The sequence below is a fragment of the Lissotriton helveticus genome, chromosome 5_1, assembly GCF_964261635.1.
Source record: "Lissotriton helveticus chromosome 5_1, aLisHel1.1, whole genome shotgun sequence".
NCBI lineage: Eukaryota > Metazoa > Chordata > Amphibia > Caudata > Salamandridae > Lissotriton > Lissotriton helveticus.
In genome coordinates, this window is record NC_136065.1 from 1822488268 (window position 1) to 1822508518 (window position 20251).

Genomic DNA, 20251 nt, shown 5'->3' on the forward strand with positions numbered 1-20251 from the left:
TTGACAGGACACACAGAGACTTCCTGCCAGCCCCCTACTCAACTTTTAAAAAGTACTTGCACAGGAAGAGAAGCTCTCTCTGGGGTGTGGTCTGCTGAGGTGAAAGGTGCTGGCGCCTGTTGCAATGGGCAGTTGGAAGGAGGACACCCCTGACTGCCCCCCAGTCCCCTAACAGCGCCAGAAGGAGAGCCCAGGACCGGTGCGCAGAAGGAGAGGCCTCTGCGCAGGGAGAAGAGAGGCGCAGGGAGCCAGTGAAGACTGCTCCCTGCAGAATTCACCCTCTTGGAGACCCAGAGGACGAGGGAGAGTGCTCCCAGTGGCTGGGGACTCCACCAGGAGTGAGAAGACTTGAAACGGGGCACATCAGACCCCTAGGGGCTGATATAAGGTGACCTTTGACCCCTAAGAAGACTGACGAAGAAGAGTGTGGGGCTCCGCTGCCGGTCTCAGAGATGCCCCCGGGTTGGGTCAGGTCCCAGGGGCTGCCCCAGGAAGAAGCAAAGCCGGGGGCTTCGTCGCACCCACCGTGAAGATGCTAGCTGGGGTCAGGAGCCCACCCTGGTCCCCGGTGATGAGAAGGAGGGGGGCGAGGGATCGCCAGCGCACCCCCCTTGTGAAAATTGCCCCCAGGGGGTGCCAGGAGCCCACCTTGGCCCCCGCCGATGCAGATTGCGGGGAGCGCCGTCGCGCCCCCCAAAGATGTCTGGAGGCCTGGGACCCATCCCCGGGCCACGAAGTCATGGAAGGGGCCGGGACCCTATCCCCGGGTCCCGAAGTCAGGCGGAGGTGGGGGAGTGCCGCCGCACTACCCCGAAGATATCCAGGGGCCCGGGACCCCATCCCCGGGCCTCGACGATGAGGAGAAGGCCGGGGGAGTGCAGCTGCACTCCCCCAAGGTCCAGACGGGACCGCAGAGTCCGCGTCTGCCTGCCGGAGCGGGCAGACCAGAAGTGCTCGGCCGGCTCCAATGGCAGCACAGAAGTGTGCTTGCCGCGCAGGAAGCCGGTGGGGGCAGCCAGGGGTGGGCTCCCTGGGCTGCCCTCCAACCCAGGTGATGCGCGAGGGGCCCGGGTGGGACCGGGACCCTCAGAACAATGACGTCGGCGGCCTGGGTGGGCCCCCCGACAACTGGCAGAGCAGCCGGAGGTGGGCTCCCAGAACCGCATCCTCTCACCTGGGGATCCGGGTGGGACCGGACCCCCACCGAGGCCCAAGACGCGGCCGGAGGCCACAGCACGGCTCTAGAAGCAGCGGGAGAGCCGCTCATCATTTATGCAGCCAGGCCCATAATGCCTTGCAGGCCAGGACCGGCCTGCAAGGGCAACCTGGCGTTTTCTTGGCTTGTGGTGGCTCCGGGAGAATCGGGTCACCACCCTACATGTGCAAAGGTGCTGGAGAGCTGCTGGAGAAGCGCAGTCTCCCCACAGCACGAAGAGCAAAGTCCCACCCCAAGTGTCTTGGGGATTCAAAGGAATCAACCCCTCCAGGGCTCAACTTGCAGTTAACTCCTTCTGGGCTTGAACGTTTGTTCTTTAGCTTAGAGTGTTTTGATAATTGCATCAAGGAGTGAAGGGCTGAGTTGGAGATGTCTGTGGAAGGGTATCCCCTGGAGGTGAAGAGGTGTAATTGCACTGAAATGCATTTATTAATGGTTATTTCTTTTAGAGGGACCGATGTTCAGTGTGAAGTATTGGGGTAAGGTGATGTCATAAGCCAAGTGGATTTAAGTGGCTTGACGCTCTTGCTAGGGTGTCTGATGGTATTTACAACTTAATCCTGTGATCATATGTGATGCCTTTAGGGGCTGTAATTGCAATGCATTTTTAATGATATCCAAATGTGCTGAGTTCTGTCATTCTAAAGTGTGCGTAAACATGTATTCTTGCTGCTGCGCTTAGGTGAAGACCCCAGACTGTTAGCCCATAAGATGTAGAGGTGCATACTGTCTGGTCAGTAGGAGATGTTCAGTCAGGGTCATGTGTCACCAAGGAAGGTGTATCCTGTTTAATGCTTGTTGAGGTAATGGGGAGGGGCGCCACTGAGATGGTGCCAGTGCGCAGGGCCCTTGCTCCAGGTTATGTTCAACTAATTGCATTGGGGGCAAGATGATGGGCATACATGGGAGTGGTGGTACTAGACCCCATCCCCCCTGCGGGAGGGGTGGAAATGTTATGCAATGTCACAAAGTAATTCCATCAGCTTATGTATAATTGTAAATTGGTGCATAGTATTGAGTGGTGTGTGTGTTTAATAAATGTACTCTTACTTTTATAAAGCATAGTACAGACTGGACAATCGATTATTGAGTGTTATTTTTGCTCACCTGCAAATGGCGATTACTAGCCCACACTACCTCCCTTGAGTAAGCCTCAGACTGCTCTGCAACGCTACCCTCTGAGAGTCAGACGCTGCCCTAGGGTGTTTGGTTCCCAGCGAAGGACAAATGTGTCATGTTATTTGTGCAGGCCTCACAGATGCTGCCTCATTTTCCAACACTGAGAAAAGTATATTTTGATACCTGTTGGTTCTAAAAATAAAACAACTATATATTTTGAAATAAAAACAATTGGCCTGGAGTTCAGTCCTTGAGTGTGAGAAACCTTATGCTAAGTGTGTACAACAAATGCTTTACACTGTCCTCTGGTACTGCCTTACTGCTTGACCAAGCTACCACTTTGGAGAGTAAGGTCAGCCCTGACTTTAACCTCTGTTATACCTCTGGGGGTTGTGGTCTCTATACACACTGTACCTTACTTTAGTCCAGTATATATAGAGCCACTTTCTCACACTGGTAAACACACAGCACGTCCACACAACTATCTGCACCCTGTCACAATGGTACACACCCAGCATCTGCACACAACTATCTGTACCCTCTTATTGCAGTACACTTGCCTGCACACGGCCCCTGCAGTTTTTTAAAGTCGTACACACACAGCGCGCGCGCACAACTATCTGCACCTTCTTACAATTATGTCACACACACAGTGCGAGCATGCACCTACCTGCACCTTCTTATAGCGGTATACTCTCTGCCTGCACACAACCGCTGCATGCTGTTAAAGGGGTACACACTCACTGCTGCACAAAAACGTCTGCAGCCTTATACAGCTGCACACACACGCTGCCTTCACACGGCCCTCAAGAGGCAACAGTTCACATGCCACAATCTTGCCAAATCCCACTCGTTACTTGTGAATGTCCTCTGCAGCTTCCGTAAGAGGGGGCTGCTAAAGCAGAGAGGGCATCTCACAGCCGCAGTTTTCCACAGCCATACTCCAGCATGTACCAAGACCACCCACGAGAGACAGCCATCTCACTCTAGCCTTCCCAGCACTCACTGCTGTAGACAACCCTATGCCTGAACACTCTTGCAAGGGTACAACCACACTGGAGGCAAAAGATACACCCTGGCCTGCCATGCACAAGCGCTGCCCTACATCGACCCTAGAAAAGTCAGAGGGGTAAAACCTACAAGAAATAACACCTTGTGCTGCCCAGGCTTCCAAACCACGTTCACTGCTAGTATGAAGTCAGCACATATCCCTTTGCAGCCTCTTAAATGGGCACAGGGATGCAGCAACAATGAAGGCAATGCTCGCACATGCCCAGTAATTCCAAAACACACGCACTGCCTGCACACAGACCCAACACACTCAATGCGCACACACAGACCTAACACACTCACTGCCCGCACACAGACCCAACACACTCTCTGTCCGCACACAGACCCAACACACTCACTGCATGCACACAGACCCAACACACTCACTGCCCGCACACAGACCCAACACACTCACTGCTCGCACACAGATCTAACACACTCACTGCTTGCACACAAACCCAACACACTCACTGCCCGCACATAGACCCAACAAACTCACTGCCCGCACACAGACGCAAAAAACGTACTGCCCGCACACAGACTCAGCACACTCATTGCTTGCACACAGACCCAACACACTCACTGCTCGCATGCAGACTCAACACACTCACTTCCCGAACACAGACCCAACACACTCACTGCTTGCACACAGACCCAGCACACTCACTGCTTGCATGCAGACTCAACACACTCACTTCCCGCACACAGACCCAACACACTCACTGCTCGCATGCAGACTCAACACACTCACTTCCCGAACACAGACCCAACACACTCACTGCTTGCACACAGACCCAACACACTCACTGCTTGCATGCAGACTCAACACACTCACTTCCCGCACACAGACCCAACACACTCACTGCTTGCATGCAGACTCAACACACTCACTTCCCGTACACAGACCCAACACACTCACTGCTTGCATGCAGACTCAACACACTCACTTCCCGAACACAGACCCAACACACTCACTGCTTGCACACAGACCCAACACACTCACTGCTTGCATGCAGACTCAACACACTCACTTCCCGCACACAGACCCAACACACTCACTGCTTGCATGCAGACTCAACACACTCACTTCCCGAACACAGACCCAACACACTCACTGCCCGCACACAGACCCAACACACTCACTGCCCGCACACAGACCCAACACACTCCCTGCTCGCACACAGATCTAACACACTCACTGCTTGCACACAAACCCAACACACTCACTGCCCGCACACAGACTCAGCACACTCACTGCTTGCACACAGACTCAACACACTCACTTCCCGAACACAGACCCAACACACTCACTGCCCGCACACAGACCCAACACACTCACTGTTCGCACACAGACCCAACACTCAAAAGACATTTTTTATGTTAAAATCTATTTTTAATCAGGTTTTTCAGTTGTATGTAATGTCGTCTTCGTTTGTATAAAGGTAACAAAAATGCTTAACACTTTTTATTATAACTTTTTAACATAATGCGCAGCCAAACGTTTTAGCTAAACACATAAGGTCCCAAAGGCGAGACCTATTGGCTATGTTGTCTAAGTAATGTTTCTCTCTTTTATCTGTGTGTAGCGCTCTGCTGCCAAGCCTCCTAGTATGTGTTATACAAAACTATAAAAAATATATTTTAGTGGAAATCTGCTTCAAGCACATACATACCCCTTACCCTCTCTTTTAACATTTTCCCACTACAGAATCTCCCCGTGTTAGCCCTTTCTTTTCGTGCACTAAATTGAAACCATAATAATAAAGACAATAATGGGTGTGGCCCGTCCTCTTCCAACGAAACAAAATGTCGCCCTAGCTGCTCTAAAGGTTTACAAAGGCATACAGCGGTCACATTACATGGATGCTACCTTATAGGCATTGGATTTATTTGAAGATTTGTGAATGAGTGCTTCTCTTAATATAGTCCTATCAGTGTCCAGGAAACAGTTCAATATTTTCAATAGTTAAGGGGAAAAATGAAAGACCATAGTTACACCATGGTTAGAGAGGCAAAATACAGCGAGAGGAGCACAATATAAAGAGACGTATGTGTACTATAAGACGAGAGTTAGATGCACACAATACAAAGAGATTTGCACAATAAGATGAAGGAAAGGCACAATCAGAAGAGAGACGATAAGTAGAGACACAAGACAGAGAAAGAGGATAAACATCAGGGGTAAACGGTGGAACTTCAAACAACAGACATTATACCATTAAAAATGTGAAAATCATGGAGTCTGGGGTAACGGTCAGCCGATTAAGCCTCAGAGTCTTGTCACCTCGTATCAATGAAATTACAAACACACTCTGTCTGTTAAAAGTTTCATTATGGTATAATAGTTTGGTATACATTATTAACAACATGCAGAATATGAATGTACAATAGAATGTACATGGGTACACTTATCTGATGCTATTGATGCTATTGCTTTCGAAAGGAGTCAGTTTACAGTGACGTTAAAGTGCCTTTTCCTGGCTTATGCAAGCTAGGCCTCAGCTTTGCCTCAATGCATCTGGTTCAAACTGGATGTCTCACCCTGCACTTTCACAGCTCATTATTTCTACTGTATTCATTCACAATAGGTCACTGTAATGTATTCTGCCATCTTCAGATAACAATAGAGGGAGCAAAATCAAGATTCATGGACTGGGATAGTTCTTAGGTGGTAAGGTATTATGGGGCGCATTTATGTGTTCTGATATGCTGAAGAGTATATTTGTTTGCTCATTCCATGATGATTTTGAGAAATACATACTCTGAGCCAAAGAACCCTTGAAGATGTATTGATGCTACAAGGGATACTGTCTGGTTTCTTATTGATTTTGCTGCTCATTTGGGACTTAGAATAATTTATGACTTTGACTATTTGTTTGTATTTTCCTAATGCTGAGAGCCTTCATAGCAATGACCGTATGCATCTGCATTAACAACATCTGATTGTTTGTAATAAATCTTACATTTTTCGAATTCTGCCTTAGAACTCCCTTATTCAGCCGGGCCATACTTACTGAACTGTATTTTGATACGCTGTGTGGTGCCTTATCACGCAGACACATTGCCTCCTGAAACTGAGGTTTAACACCATCTCTGATACATCCACCCTTGGTCTAATGGTTGAGGTGTCCTTTTGGGTTGTAAGAATAAAAGTGTTCACTGCGCCCACAACGGACAAAGGACATTGGCTTAAGTTACGGACGGTCTGTGTATGGATGAACTACAAAAAACATTGACACAACTAAATGTCTGGTTTATAAAAAAGAATCCAAGAAGCTCTAGTTAACTGCAGAGTTAACTCCGGGCACCCCACAGGTAGTAGCAGAGCACACTACTTTTGAAGTAGAACTAGACGTGTTAGTTTCATTTGAAGTAGAATTCCTAGTGAGAGCACAACCAGGTGTATCATCATCATCATCATCATCATCATCATCATGAGAATGTTTTCTTATGAAATTCCCTTGTACTTGACAATTCTACCCATGTCCCATTTTTAGGTCTCGCCCTGGCGATTACAGCGCGAAGCACTGTCTCGCCGCGAGACCTATAGTCACAGGCTCTGCTTCCCAGGAGACAGGAGATGGGCACGCGCAGCATGCCGAAATCGGATCAGGTCGGGCGCATGAACACGCGCTCCAATTCCGGCATGCTGTTCACACTCACAATGGATCAGGACGCGCGCACACACACACACACAGACACACGCGCACACACACACACACAGACAGACACACACACGCACACACAGACACACGCGCGCACACACAGACACACGCGTTCACACACACACACGCACACATACCCTCCCCCCACTCACCAGGCTCTTTCCGCGTGTCCCTCTCTCCCTAGGCAGCGGGTCAGTCTCAGCAGCAGGTGGGGCTCTCCACGAGCACGGTAGCCCCTCAAACTCACACGCTCACTTCCAGCTGGCTTCACGGGCACAGGAGCGCGGGGTAGGCTCCCGTCTGCTTCCTGACTTTTTGCAGCCCCGCCCTCGTCCCAACACAGGTTGCCTGGCTTCCTGTCCAAGCCGGGCTGCGGCGGGGAGTTTCTCAATACCTGACTTGTTTCTTCTGTATCTACCTACGTCTGGTTGTGTCTTTCTGGCCCTCACTCTCTTTCTCTCTCAGACACCCCTCTTCATTATTTTCTTCAAATGTCATGATCCATTCTGCGCCATCTGCATCTTCTGGAGTAAACTCCATATTAGAGTCCAGGTTATAGCAATTCAGTAATGAACTTCTGGAGCTTTGATCCAATCATCAGGCGAGGTCTGTCGCTTCATCACAGCCCTGCCGAATCCTGATCCGTACAGCCATACAGGGAGGTGCTGTGCAGCGGTGATCACTCCATAACCACACAACATCCCAACACTGTCGGAGCATGCGCAGTGGCGGCACCACCTGCCTGTCCAGAGCTAGCACCCTACTGTGCCACAGAGGGAGGCGCTGAGCACCCATAATCACCGAACGGACTCTTTCAGCACAGAGCATCTAAACACTGACGGCGCATCACATGCGCAGTGTCGGCACTGCCTGCATGTCCTGGGAGGCAGGAATTGAGGCCACCCCAGGGATGAGAGAGACCGGCACCTTGCGCTCAGAGGAGGCTCTTGGAAGGGGCAGGCGCGGCGCCGGCCCAGGTGATCTCAGGACGCGGCCTCTTCCCTTGTTTCTATTCCTGGAGCACGAGTTATTAAAACCCTTCATCCCCTGCAATCACAACATGTGTAATTCAATCAAGGTTCCAGAGCCCGGCCGCCACGAGCAATGATCATTATGGAATGGAGTTTCAAGGGGCGCATACAGAGTTGGCACACCCCATTGGCGCCCTGGGGCGCAGACAGAGTTGGCACACTCCACTACAGCCCGCGGGCGCAGACACAGAGTTGGCACACCCCACTGGTGCCCTGTGGCGCAGACACAGGGTTGGCACACCCCACTCCCCAGAGTGGGGTGTGCCAACCCTGTGTCTGCGCCACAGGGCACCAGTGGGGTGTGCCAACTCTGTGTCTGCGCCCGCGGGCTGTAGTGGAGTGTGCCAACTCTGTCTGGGCGCAGGCACAGAGTTGGCACACCCCACTTGCACCCTGGGGCGCTGACACGGGGATGGCACACCCCTGTGGCACCCTGGGGCGCACACATGGAGTTGGCACACCCCTGTGGCCCCCTTGCTCGCATACACGGAGTTGGCACACCACACTTGCACCCGGGGGCGCAGACACTGACTTGGCACACCCAACTGGCGCCCTGGGCGAGCACACGGAGTTGGCACCCCCACTTGCGCCCTGGGGCGCACACACAGAGTTGGTGCACCCCACTGCCCCTGGGACGCCCACACAGATTTGGCACATCCCACTGGCCCCTGGGGAGCAGACACAGAATTGCACACCCCACTGGTGCCCTGGGGCGCATACACACAGTTGCACTTCCCTGGCGACCTGGGGTGCAGACACAGAGTTGGCACACCCCACTGGCGACCTGGGGCACGCACACGGAGTTGGCATACCCCACTTGCGCCCTGGGGCGCAGACACTGACTTGGCACACCCCACTTGCGCCCTGGGGCGCACACATAGAGTTGGCACATCCCACTGGCTCCTGGTGAGCAGACACACAGTTGCACTTCCCTGGCGCCCTGGGGCGCAGACAGAGTTGGAACACCCCACTGGCGCCCTGGGGACAGCTCCGCTCTCTGATATCACGTACAAAACCCGCTCCCCAGCCAAAGAATTAGAATATTTATATATATATTATTATTTTTTGTTTTTGTTGCGAACAATTATATAATGAGACCCTTCTCGACAGATAGCAGCCATTTTGGGACATTACATCCAAGGAGGAGTAGCCTAAACAACTCCAACTACTCACGAGTATGAAAACAAAAGCAAAGCAGGAAACCACAAACCGTAACTAACCTGCAACTTAGATAAGATCTTTGTAGGACTGCATTGAAAATGCCTTTCATCTGCCCTCTCACACCTTACCCCTGGACTAGATGGCACACCTGCATGGGTTTTAAAAGGCATGCCCGCTACTTTTGTTAAAAATACAGTAAACGACGCAACAGCACCCCACGCTTTCTCTGACTTACGTATGACTGACCTGCAGTCTTATTAAAAGCTGTATTGAATCCACCCCCCACCACTGTCATCTACAACAAGCATTTGCAATGCAACAGGTCTCGCAGTTACGCAAGTTTAAGCCATAGGCATTGCCAGGGCGACTGACTCTGTAATCTGGGGATCACGGTTCGATCCCCAGCACCGGCAGCAGGTTAGCCCAGCACCATGTGACTCTGGGCAATAGCTCGCTTAATCTTCCCGACGGCCCCCAGCGCCTAGAGACCCTTACGGGTGATTGTGCGCTTTACAAATGTGGATTATTATTATTAAATTACAATGCCTTTTATTTATGATTTTAAAAAGAAAACAAAAATAAAAGGCATTGTTATTTGCAATGCCAATAGCTCAAACTCGAGTCAACGCGAGACCTATTGCATTGTAAATGCTTGTTTAACACAACAGAGGACTTGAAACGTTAACCAACTCGAATGTTTTCAAGGATTTGGAATTTCATTTCCACACAAAATGTATTTTTTTAACCTAAATAATGTTACCAACACAGATTTGAGCATTTACATCTAGACGAGCTGTAGAATCTTTTTCAATGTTTATTATTTCTGGTTAATGCTCACATTGCCCTTGTTTAGATTCCTTTGAGAGAAATCAACTTGAATGCTCTAGTAGTCCATTCTGGATCAAAATCAGTACTTAGTTTCCTTCCCTTTAGCAACTAGGATGGAGTAAAGCCTGTTGTTTTCAGAGTCAAGAAATGATATGACCACTTGAGTCTACCAATTTGTTGTTGAACATCTAAAACAGACTTCAAGGCTGACTGCACATTCAACCAAAAGCCTGTAAATTCTCTCGGCTAAATCACATCTGTGCTTAAGACCAAGCCTCTCAAAAAACATAGTTTTGGAACATAATATAAACCCCATTATCTGATGTAATAGAACCTGGAATTCCTACGCTATGGAAACACTATTTCAGAACTCCAAAACAGCATGTATAGTGGTATCTCTAATCCATTTTAGCTTAGTCCATTTTGAAATATTGATTCTAAGGACAATGGCATAAGCCATTCCTTGTGATCATCCTTCATATGGAATAGGATGTTCCATGGCAAGCTCCTTCCACTTCAGCTTTGGGGAAATCAGAGTGATGAGGGTTAAAAGAAAAACTTTCAAGGACATGTCAGCGTTGTCACAATAAGAAGACCGCTGCACAAAAATTGAAGACTGTTCATACATGTATGACCAAAATGTTGCTTTTACTTTTCTTATAGTGTCCTTTTCACTTACATGTTTATCATGTGCTAGAGAAATAATATACCATATCAAACTCGATTTCACAAAACACACCAGTTTCATAATAAGTTTGCCTTTCACACAAATTTCATTTCTTACCTTTGACATTACTCGTAATTCTGGCACCGACTGTTTCTCGCTTGGCCAATCACAAAATACACATTCTTTGACATTTTCCAATAGCACATGAATTGTATAGCCTCTGTCCAACTTTTTCCATTACTTACCTGGCTAAAATCACCAGTGATATCACCAATGGTTGCTGCAACACATTCTGCAAACAAACCTTGTTCTTCAAACTCATCCTTACAAGGTGACCTGGAAATAGTGTCTGCCTGTCATTTAAAGCACCTGGAATGTGAGAAACCTTGAAATTGCAATCTCATAATCTTGTTAAAACCCTAACCAGGGGTGCAGAAGCCTTAACAATCCCATTACTATTAAGCAGTGAAAATAGGGGCTCATTGTTTTTTCTGATGAAAAAGCTTTTTCCCTATAGATACGTTTCAAATATTCTACACTGTAAAGACACACCAGGATCTTTATTTCTATTGTGGGATACCTGGATTCAGCTTGTGTGAAAATCATAGATGAAAAAGGCATAGTGACATCTTTATCTGCCTTCATCTGATTCAAATTCCTCACAACCAGCATCAACATGAAGACCCTTGTTTAATGAGAAACCGATTTTCAAATGGGAGCTTGCTGATGGACCAAAGAGATCCACAGTGAGGAAATGGGATGTATTATATGATGTGGTTGGTCTACCTCACCTTGGAATACACTCACCAGCCCCAATAGGACCTCAAGGTTTCATTTGTCAAACCCTCAACTCAACCCTGGGTAATTGTGGCTCTGAGTTAGAAACTTTTTCATTAAAAAGTTGGGCTTGTTGTAATGTGGTCATTTAGAGACACTTTAGCCAATCAACTCCAGTGTGGAGCCAGTCAGGGGGACCAGCAAGGTCCTGACAATTAGTTACCTTTACAGGCGAGGCAGTCTTACAGCAGTTCCAGGCACTTTATCCTCTTTGCAAGGAATTTCTACGGAATTGGCCCTGATGCAAGGGATGAAGGATGCGGAAGATACTCAAGGATGCTTTGGATGTGATGATGTCAATGGGGGTCTTTCTGTAGCTACTCCTCAGTCCAGGAGGGGAGTTAGAAGGGCCTGGTCACAGAGGCGACATCCCCTGAAATCCTCTTGGTGTTGGTAAAAGTCCAGTTCCCACTAGACTACCAGTCGCCCGGTATCACAGTCACAGTCAAATCCTTCCCTGGGTGATAACTCGGCTTCTGGGCGACCCTGCTGCACTCTGACGACTCTACCGGGCCCAGCGAACTCAGGTGTAACTTTGAGCATCAAGTCCTGATCTCTGGTGCTGCACGGCGGCAGTTGGCGGCTGCTTGAACATTCTGGGCTACCAATTTGCCCCAACAAGCTTGTCAGCTGTTTACTCTGTGCTGTGAACAGGAGTCAGCTAACTGACCCTTAGAGTCTACAGGCTTTGGATGGGCTCTGGAAACGGTACACCTAGTTCCACGGTGCAGCTGGGCAGTCCTTATTGGGTCCTTCTTCCAATCCAGACAAGAACTGAGGTCTGGGTGCCATGGGTGCCCAATTTATGTACAGAAAAATACCCTCAGGGCAGGATGCAGTTGGTAGCCAATAGGCTACCAGGTTCTCTCCCCCATGATGACCACTTCCTACCAAGCGTGGCATCTGGGCATCCCAGGATAAACTATTCATCCCACGTCCAACATGGCATGACCTCTCTCTTGGGTTGAGGTGCTCCCTAGCCCAACCCACAGGTGCAGCTACCAAGAGGGCTACATGCCCAAGAAAAACGGTTTGACTACTGGCTTCCCTTTCCCTTCTCTAATGCTAGCCTGTTTACCTAAACGATAGAGCAGCCCCAGTCGCAAGTGTTCCCCATTTTCCTTTCAAAGGCAGCTTCCACTTTGAAGCTCGCTTTTTGGGCTAACACCTATATGACTTCCTGCCTCGGAGAGGTAACATCTCCTCCAATGGCAGGCCTCTATTGTTATCTTTCCTGGGGAGTCATTAGGATGTATCCCCAGGAGGGAAGAATGCTGTCTGCAGGACGGACTCCGAGTCCAACAGTTAAAGAGCACTGGAAAATCAGATTTAATGCATTGATTATTTTGATACCTTACAGTACCAACTTTAGCAGTCTCATTCAGAAGGTAGCCGGGCTGATGTGTCAGCCGTGTAACTCTGTACTTGCCAATGGGGCTACTAGACTTTGCACAATAATACCGACGCATTTGGGTTTTTACTGCTGAAACATGCAAAAGCGCATGTTCCACTTTTAACATACAGTACCCTGCCTTAGAGCTCGTTAGGGCTACCTTAGTCGTAAGTTAGATACATTGAAAAGTGAGGTTTGGGCTTTGCCATTACCTTAAATGAAAAAGTGAAGTTACCAATTTAATACTGTGCTTCCATTCTGCAGTCTTAGAGACATGTTTTACCTTGTCATACTCAAGTTAGCGCAATTAGTGCGGCAGTCCACGAGTGAAACCTCAACATACAGGCCCTAACTACACCTGGTACTAGATACCAGGAACTTTCAAGCAGTTAGGGCTATGCCAATTGGGGACAAGCCAATTGAACATACACCACATTAAGGGTCAGAGCACATGCACTGAGTCCTGTTTGGCAGGCTGTCAGAAACATGAAGGTTGCTAGATGAAAGGTACTGCAGGAACTGAAGAATCAACAGATATTCATTTGTGTGAAACAGAGGTACATCAGCCAGGAAATGTATGATGGCAGCCAACGAACAATCTGTGTGGCTTCCAGGTTGAATATGCTCTGCTACAAAGCTTCTGGTTCTGAGTTGAAATAATTGATGGCCACAACTAGAGACGTTTTAAAGCATGGACAAAGTGGGCAATCGCCCAGGGCCCCCAACTTCCAAAGGGCCCCCCTGGGAAAGTGAACGTTCTCTCTAGCTAATGTCTGTGTAATTTTGTATCTTAAAGTTTAACATATAATTCAATATTATTAGACAAAATAGGGTTCAAATAGCAAAACATTGGGTTATGAAATTCAAAGTTGTTCTCAACAGGAGCCCTCAAATTATATTTTGACCAGGGCCCCCAAAACCCTTAAAATGACACTGGCCATAACATATATGTTATAACTTATTTGTCTCTTCCCTACTGTTCAGCCAGAGTGAGTGCTGGTGTACTTGATGAAGTTTGGAATGTTGGATGTGTGTGATGTCATGGGATGCTTGCAGTCTGGAGATGTGTGGAGTGGCAGTTGGTGGATGCAGGCTGAGCAGCAGGGAGGCTGCTTCTTATGGGGCTTTGTCATCTTTACTTTATTAAATCCAGCATGTGATATATACCTGGCTCAAGGACTTCGTTATTTATAACATTTTGGCGACGAGGATTGCGAACGTATTCTTCGTTATTTATAACATTTTGGCGACTTTGGCGAGATTTGAAAGAACCTACGCGTGAAGAAAAGTGTCTCGGACTGGAAGAATTTAAGAACCTACAAAGAGAAAAGCAATGGTAACTATTGGAAAGAACTTAACTTTACAGAAAAGACAACGTTACTGAGTAGCAACGCCCTGGTCAGCCCCACCAGTGTCCCTCAACATTTGGACAGCCTGCAGCCAGGGCGTTTGCACTGTGAACCTGCAAGAGAAGTGTCATGGTCTGACAGCAACTCAGTGGTCACTTAGAAGACTTATGGGTTCATATCTACATGCTTGTGAGCTAAGAGCGGACCCTGTCAAATTATCGGACCCCATGTTTTTATTCTTTGCAATAAAGAGTGACATCTTGAAATGTGTTGCAAGGGGGCGAAGGTGACTTTCTGGAAGCATTACTCTCCAGATACGAGAGTTTAATTGTGGCCCAACAGGTGCTGTGGCAGAAGTCTAGTTGGAGCAGGGACCCTGCGTGTGTTATCTGCTGTAAACGGAAGCTGATGGTGTGAACTGTTCGTTTTTAGAAATGCCTATCTTCAAGCTGACCAGGAGCTGTGTGGCGTGTCAAGCAGACCGTAAAGCAGCAGCGCTTCTGAGAGGATTTGTCTACAAGAGGAAGTGGAGCACCGTTTTGGATGGCAGTTTGTGCAGTGTGAGAGGGCTTTCGCGGACGGCTAGCGTTGAGGGGTAGCCTCTGTGACCGTGCTCATTTGGAAATTGTGGTCATTGCGGCGAGCATGGTGTGACCTATGATATCGAAGGAAAATATCAGCAACTGTGAGTACTCTCTTGCCGTTTTTGAAACTTAATTTTGTTTCCAAACGTAATTGGTTTGGCATGCAGTGAGGTTGAAAGAAATGGTCATGCAGTTTAAATTTGGCACGCGCAACTCACCTCTTCACACGGATCAGCTGGTGAGAATCCTATGACGTTTCACTTGTTGCGTGGTAGCCTTCATTGCTACCTGTAAACGTTTTGGAGCACAAGCGTGCCCGGAGCGACTCGGCGAACGTATTCTGAGCGCACTGCCTTCTTGAGTTTGGTACATTCCATCGTGTCTGGTGTAGCTGCTTACTACGCCTCTGCCAACCACGTTGCATTGGAACTGTGTTGAATTGGAATCGTGGCCAGGGAGGTTGCACAGAGCAGTTCATCGTCTGTTTTCTCCTCACCTCTGTGTGCAACCAACTTCATTATGATGGGTCTGAATTTAGAGAGTGGCGGTTTGCTCATCGTTGGTGGAGTTCCTTTGAGGCATCTTCATACTTGTTCCCTGTGCAGTTCTGTTGAGTGCTTAGTACTGTTTCCCCAAGAAGTTGCGGCAGTAACATTTTCGGAAACAACGAGGCGCATGGTGCAAATGTTAGAAGAGACTTTAGCTGCAACATGGACACTAACGCTTCTTCCTTACAGTCAGCAACTCGGCGAAACCATCGTTTACTTTATCTGTTCCCTGGTGTTCTGCAAGTTGTTGAGGGAAAAAACAGCTACTTGCAGTTTATGGACAGAGATTTCTACTTCATTGGAGACTGGCTACCGGGCAGTTGTGTGTGCTGCCGTGCGGGGGCCTAATTTCGTTGATGGGGACCTGCGTGTGCAAAATGAAATTCGTTTTGCTTTTTTTATTTCAAATTGCACGCAGGTCCCCATCAACGAAATAAGCCCCCACCACAGAGAAATTAGCCCCTAGCTCGGCAGCACATACAACTGCCCGGTAGCCAGTCCGGCCCTGATTGGAGACCTCGGGTGAGAGACCGCTCACTGGAGCATGGGACTTTTGATTTCATTATATTGCTGGTCACTATAATGCATATTTCGTTTTGTGTGTGAGTTTTAGGTTCTAGTTTCTGCCTATGGTCTGTATCAGTGTATTCTGCACTGAGTACCCATCTTTGGGGAGGTCATGGTGGTGGTGTATCCTGTCCTGAGGTGATTTGTTAGTTCCTAGGGTGGTTAGTGGCCAATGCAGTTTATTTTAGGGTGGTGAGTGCCCTAAAGTAGTGAGTTGGTGGGGTGGAGAGTGCCCCAGTGCTGTGTATTTTGGGGTGGTTAGTGCCCCATTTATTTGTGGAGTAGTGGGTGCTGGGTGCACCAGTGTAGTTCATTTCTGCACCAATTTTAGGGTGGTTAGTGCCCTATGGTGGTGAGTTTGTGGGGTGGTCAGTACGCCTGTACTGTTTATTTTAGGGTGGTGAGTTTCCGGGGTGGTTTGTACCCCAGTCCTTGGTGTTTTAGGGTGGATAGTGCTCTATGGTGGAGAGTTTCTGGGGTGGTGAGTACCCCAGTGCTTGTTATTTTTAGGGTGGTTAGTGCCCTACGGTGGTGAGTTTGTGGGCTGGTCGGTACCCCAGTGCTGTTTTTTTAGGGTGGAGAGTGCCCTATGGTGGTGATTTTGTGGGGTGGTGAGTACCCCAGTGCTTGTTATTTTCTATTTTTTTTAGGGTGGATAGTGTGGGGTGGTGAGTGCCCCAGTGCTGTTTATTTACGGTGGTGAGTGTCCTACCGTTGTGTGTTTGGTTAGTTTTTGGGTTGATATTATGTCGCAGTTATGGGGTGGTTTGTGCCCCAGTTTTGTTTCACCTCTCTGTGTGTTTGGTGTGGTGTTGTTTTTCCCTAAGGGAGGGGGATGGGGTTAATCTCTATTAGTGTATTTATTGGGGGATGGGGTTAATCTCTTTCAGGGTATTTATTTGTCGCATTTGGTCAATTCCATAATTTCGTGCATGTTTTGGTGGTATATTTTTCATTATTCTTATGTTTGATATTTAATGATGTTTTCCATTCATCTGCATCATTTCTATTTTATGCATGCATATTGTTGGTTGTTTCCATCTCTTCTTATGTAATGTATTTAATGATGTTCTTACTTTTGTGCATAATTTCTGCTTTTAGTTTCTCTAAGGAAGGGGGATGTGTTATAACTTACTTGTCTCTTCCCTACTGCTCGGCCAGAGTGAGTGCTGGTGTACTTGATGATGTTTGGAATGTTGGATGTGTGTGATGTCATGGGATGCTTGCAGTCTGGAGATGTCAAGTCAAATAGTGCTTTATTCGAGTAATTACTCATAAAAGCAAAACATACACAAAGTCTTAAAATACAATTAAATTTGCAGTCAATCACATAGACATTGCACTATTAAATCCTTAAAATACACTCAATAAAAAATCTTCTCACAGTATTTGTTAAGTGATTAAAAAAGGGATTAATACATTAATAAGAAATAGCAAGGACATAAAAACATTAATGTCTAAAAACAGTAATAAAAAGAAAAAAATTCATGGAGACAGATTTTACAGACAGAGAATAGTTAATTAACTAGCAGTCTCTGTCTGATCGCCCATGCCCATCCAATATATTTTGCTGTGGCTATTGATATCCATGTCAGTGGGCTTGAACATATAATGCGCAGGGCAACAGAGCTACAGGTGGTAGCAAGGTTCCTACACATAGGTGCTAGCCAGACACGTCTTGGAATGCAGTAAGCTTTACAGGAAAACAAAAAATGACCAAGTGTTTCCTTCCCCATTCCACAGGCTGGGCAGATGTCACACACCCCTGTACCCCATTTAGCTGTTAAAGATCTTATAGGGAGGGCTCCAGCTCTCAGTTGGAATAGGAGCTTTCTGTCGCCCGGCTTAGAAATAATATCCCAGTACGACTCCAAAGCGGGATACAATTTAACCTCAAGAAAACACGCAGTCATAGACCCATTGCTAGATCTATTCAAATTCCCGCTAGCAACGTTTTCCCAAAATATGTTTTTTAGGACAGACTTGGTGGGAAATATTGCACCTGCTGGATCCAGCCATATTGAACTTAACCCAAGCTCAAACAATAATGCTTTCAGTGAGTTGAGCCAGCTAATTTTATGGAAACAGTCCGCCTTAATGACATCAATAAAACCTTCAGCATAGTGCGAAAGCTCTGGAGTAGTCCAGAGCCTTCGCCAGTACAAGATTAGTCGTAGTCTGGCTAGATCCTTGATTTGTTTCCTACCAAGATCATATCCTAAAGGCAACAATGGAGTACTTTTCGGGGTACCAGTGAGTAACCGTAGGAATTTGTTCTCTGAGGCTTGTAAAGAGTTCACATTTTCAAAACCCCACATCTCCGCACCATAGAGTGCGGACCCAATTGCCTTTGCTTCATAAACCAGCAGAGCTGGCTTGACAGGTTTGGTCAGACACTTTCTGTGTTCCAAATTAATGGCACCGACTAATTGCTTGTGTCGCAGGGTAGCAATGTTTAAGTGCTGACACCACCTGTTATTATCTGCGATATGGATACCCAAGTACGTAAATGAATTTACCACCTCAAGAGGCCGACCACTCATAACAATTTTAGACTTAAAACTGCGGTGTGGCTTAAAAATCATGAGTTTAGTTTTAGTGACATTCACTTCCAAACCATGTTCCCCACAAAAATTTTCAAAAATGGACAGAGCACGCTGCAAGCCACTAGGGGTTTTAGATAGAATAAGCGTGTCATCCGCAAACATTAAAATAGGGATTTTGAGACCTGAAAGAGAGGGAGCATCTACTGGCGCTGTTACCATACGGGGAACAACACCGTTTATGTACAAAGTGAACAAGGTTGGAGCCATTGAGCACCCCTGTCGAACCCCTCGCTCAACAGGAAAGTCAGCTGTGTCCATCCCATATCCGCCCCATTGAATTTTAGCGAAGGTAAACTCGTGGAGGCGCATTATCAAGGTCAGTAGCTCCACAGGGACCCCCAGACTCTGTAAGACTTGCCACAATTTAACCCGTGGCACCAGGTCGAAGGCAGCCCGTAAATCAACAAAAGCTGCATATAGGCTGCCTCCTCTCAGCACCACAGTCTTCCATTGAAGCAATTGAAAACGGAATACTTGGTCCACCTTGCTTGTTGCCCTTCGAAATCCCGCTTGATAGGGTGATAAAATGTTATTATCCTCTGCCCAGTCAAGGAGCCTATTTACGACCACACGACCAACAATTTTTTGCACGGTGTCGATAAGGCTTATTGGCCTGTAATTGCCTGGCTGCGCACGGTCGCCCTTTTTAAACACAGGGATGATCACAGCTCCCTTCCACGAAGCCGGGACCTCAGCACCTTTAGCGATGAAGTTAATAAGTAAATGAATATATTTACACCACCGCTCTTTGTCATTTAGGAAAATATCGGCAGGGACGCCGTCTAAACCAGGAGCACGCCCTCTATTCCCTGAATTTATGGCAGACATAATCTCTTTGCAAGTAAAAAGATTACCTTGGGAAAAAGACATGATAATACTGTCCTCACCTGTAATCTTGTAATCTGATTATTAACTGCATACTGTGAGCTAAAAAAAGTCTACCCAGGCTTCTTGTGGTACATTGTTGTTAGGGGGTTCCTCAACTCTCTCGCTACCCCATTTGATGATGTTCCAGAACACTCTGGAGTCCTTTCTGTCACTAGCTTTTTTCAGTTTACACCAATGCTCCTCATCCCAGGCTCTCTTAGCTTTCGCTATGCAGGCTTTGTAACCCTTTCTGGCTAGGCGGATGGTTTCAGACTCCCTCTTCTTAATAGCATGACCTAGAGCAAGTCGTGCCGCCCTACATTCTGCATTAAACCATTTTGCACTTTTACAAACTCTAGCCCCCTTGCGGATAGCAGGTTTCAAAAAGTGTTTTTTGATCTTGCCAAAGAGGGTATCATGGATGATAACCACATCCCCCAAGCCAGGGGGAGAAACGCTAGTCGATTCCATAGCTAATATAGCTTTGTCAGTTTCATGATTGATGTTGTCGATGGCCTGTTGGTTGGTCACTACGCTAGCCCATCTGAGCCTGCGCATGTTATTTTCTGGGATGATCATTGGTGGAACAAGAGCATTCGGGCAAGTTGAATTAATACCAGCGGGCCACCATTTATGCTCCACACATAGGGGATTGTGGTCACTCTCGGGTCTCACGACAACCTCCATGTCACAGACAGATGGCCATAGCATCATGCTACAGATTACATAGTCTATTCTGCTTTTGTGTCTCCCATTATCAAAA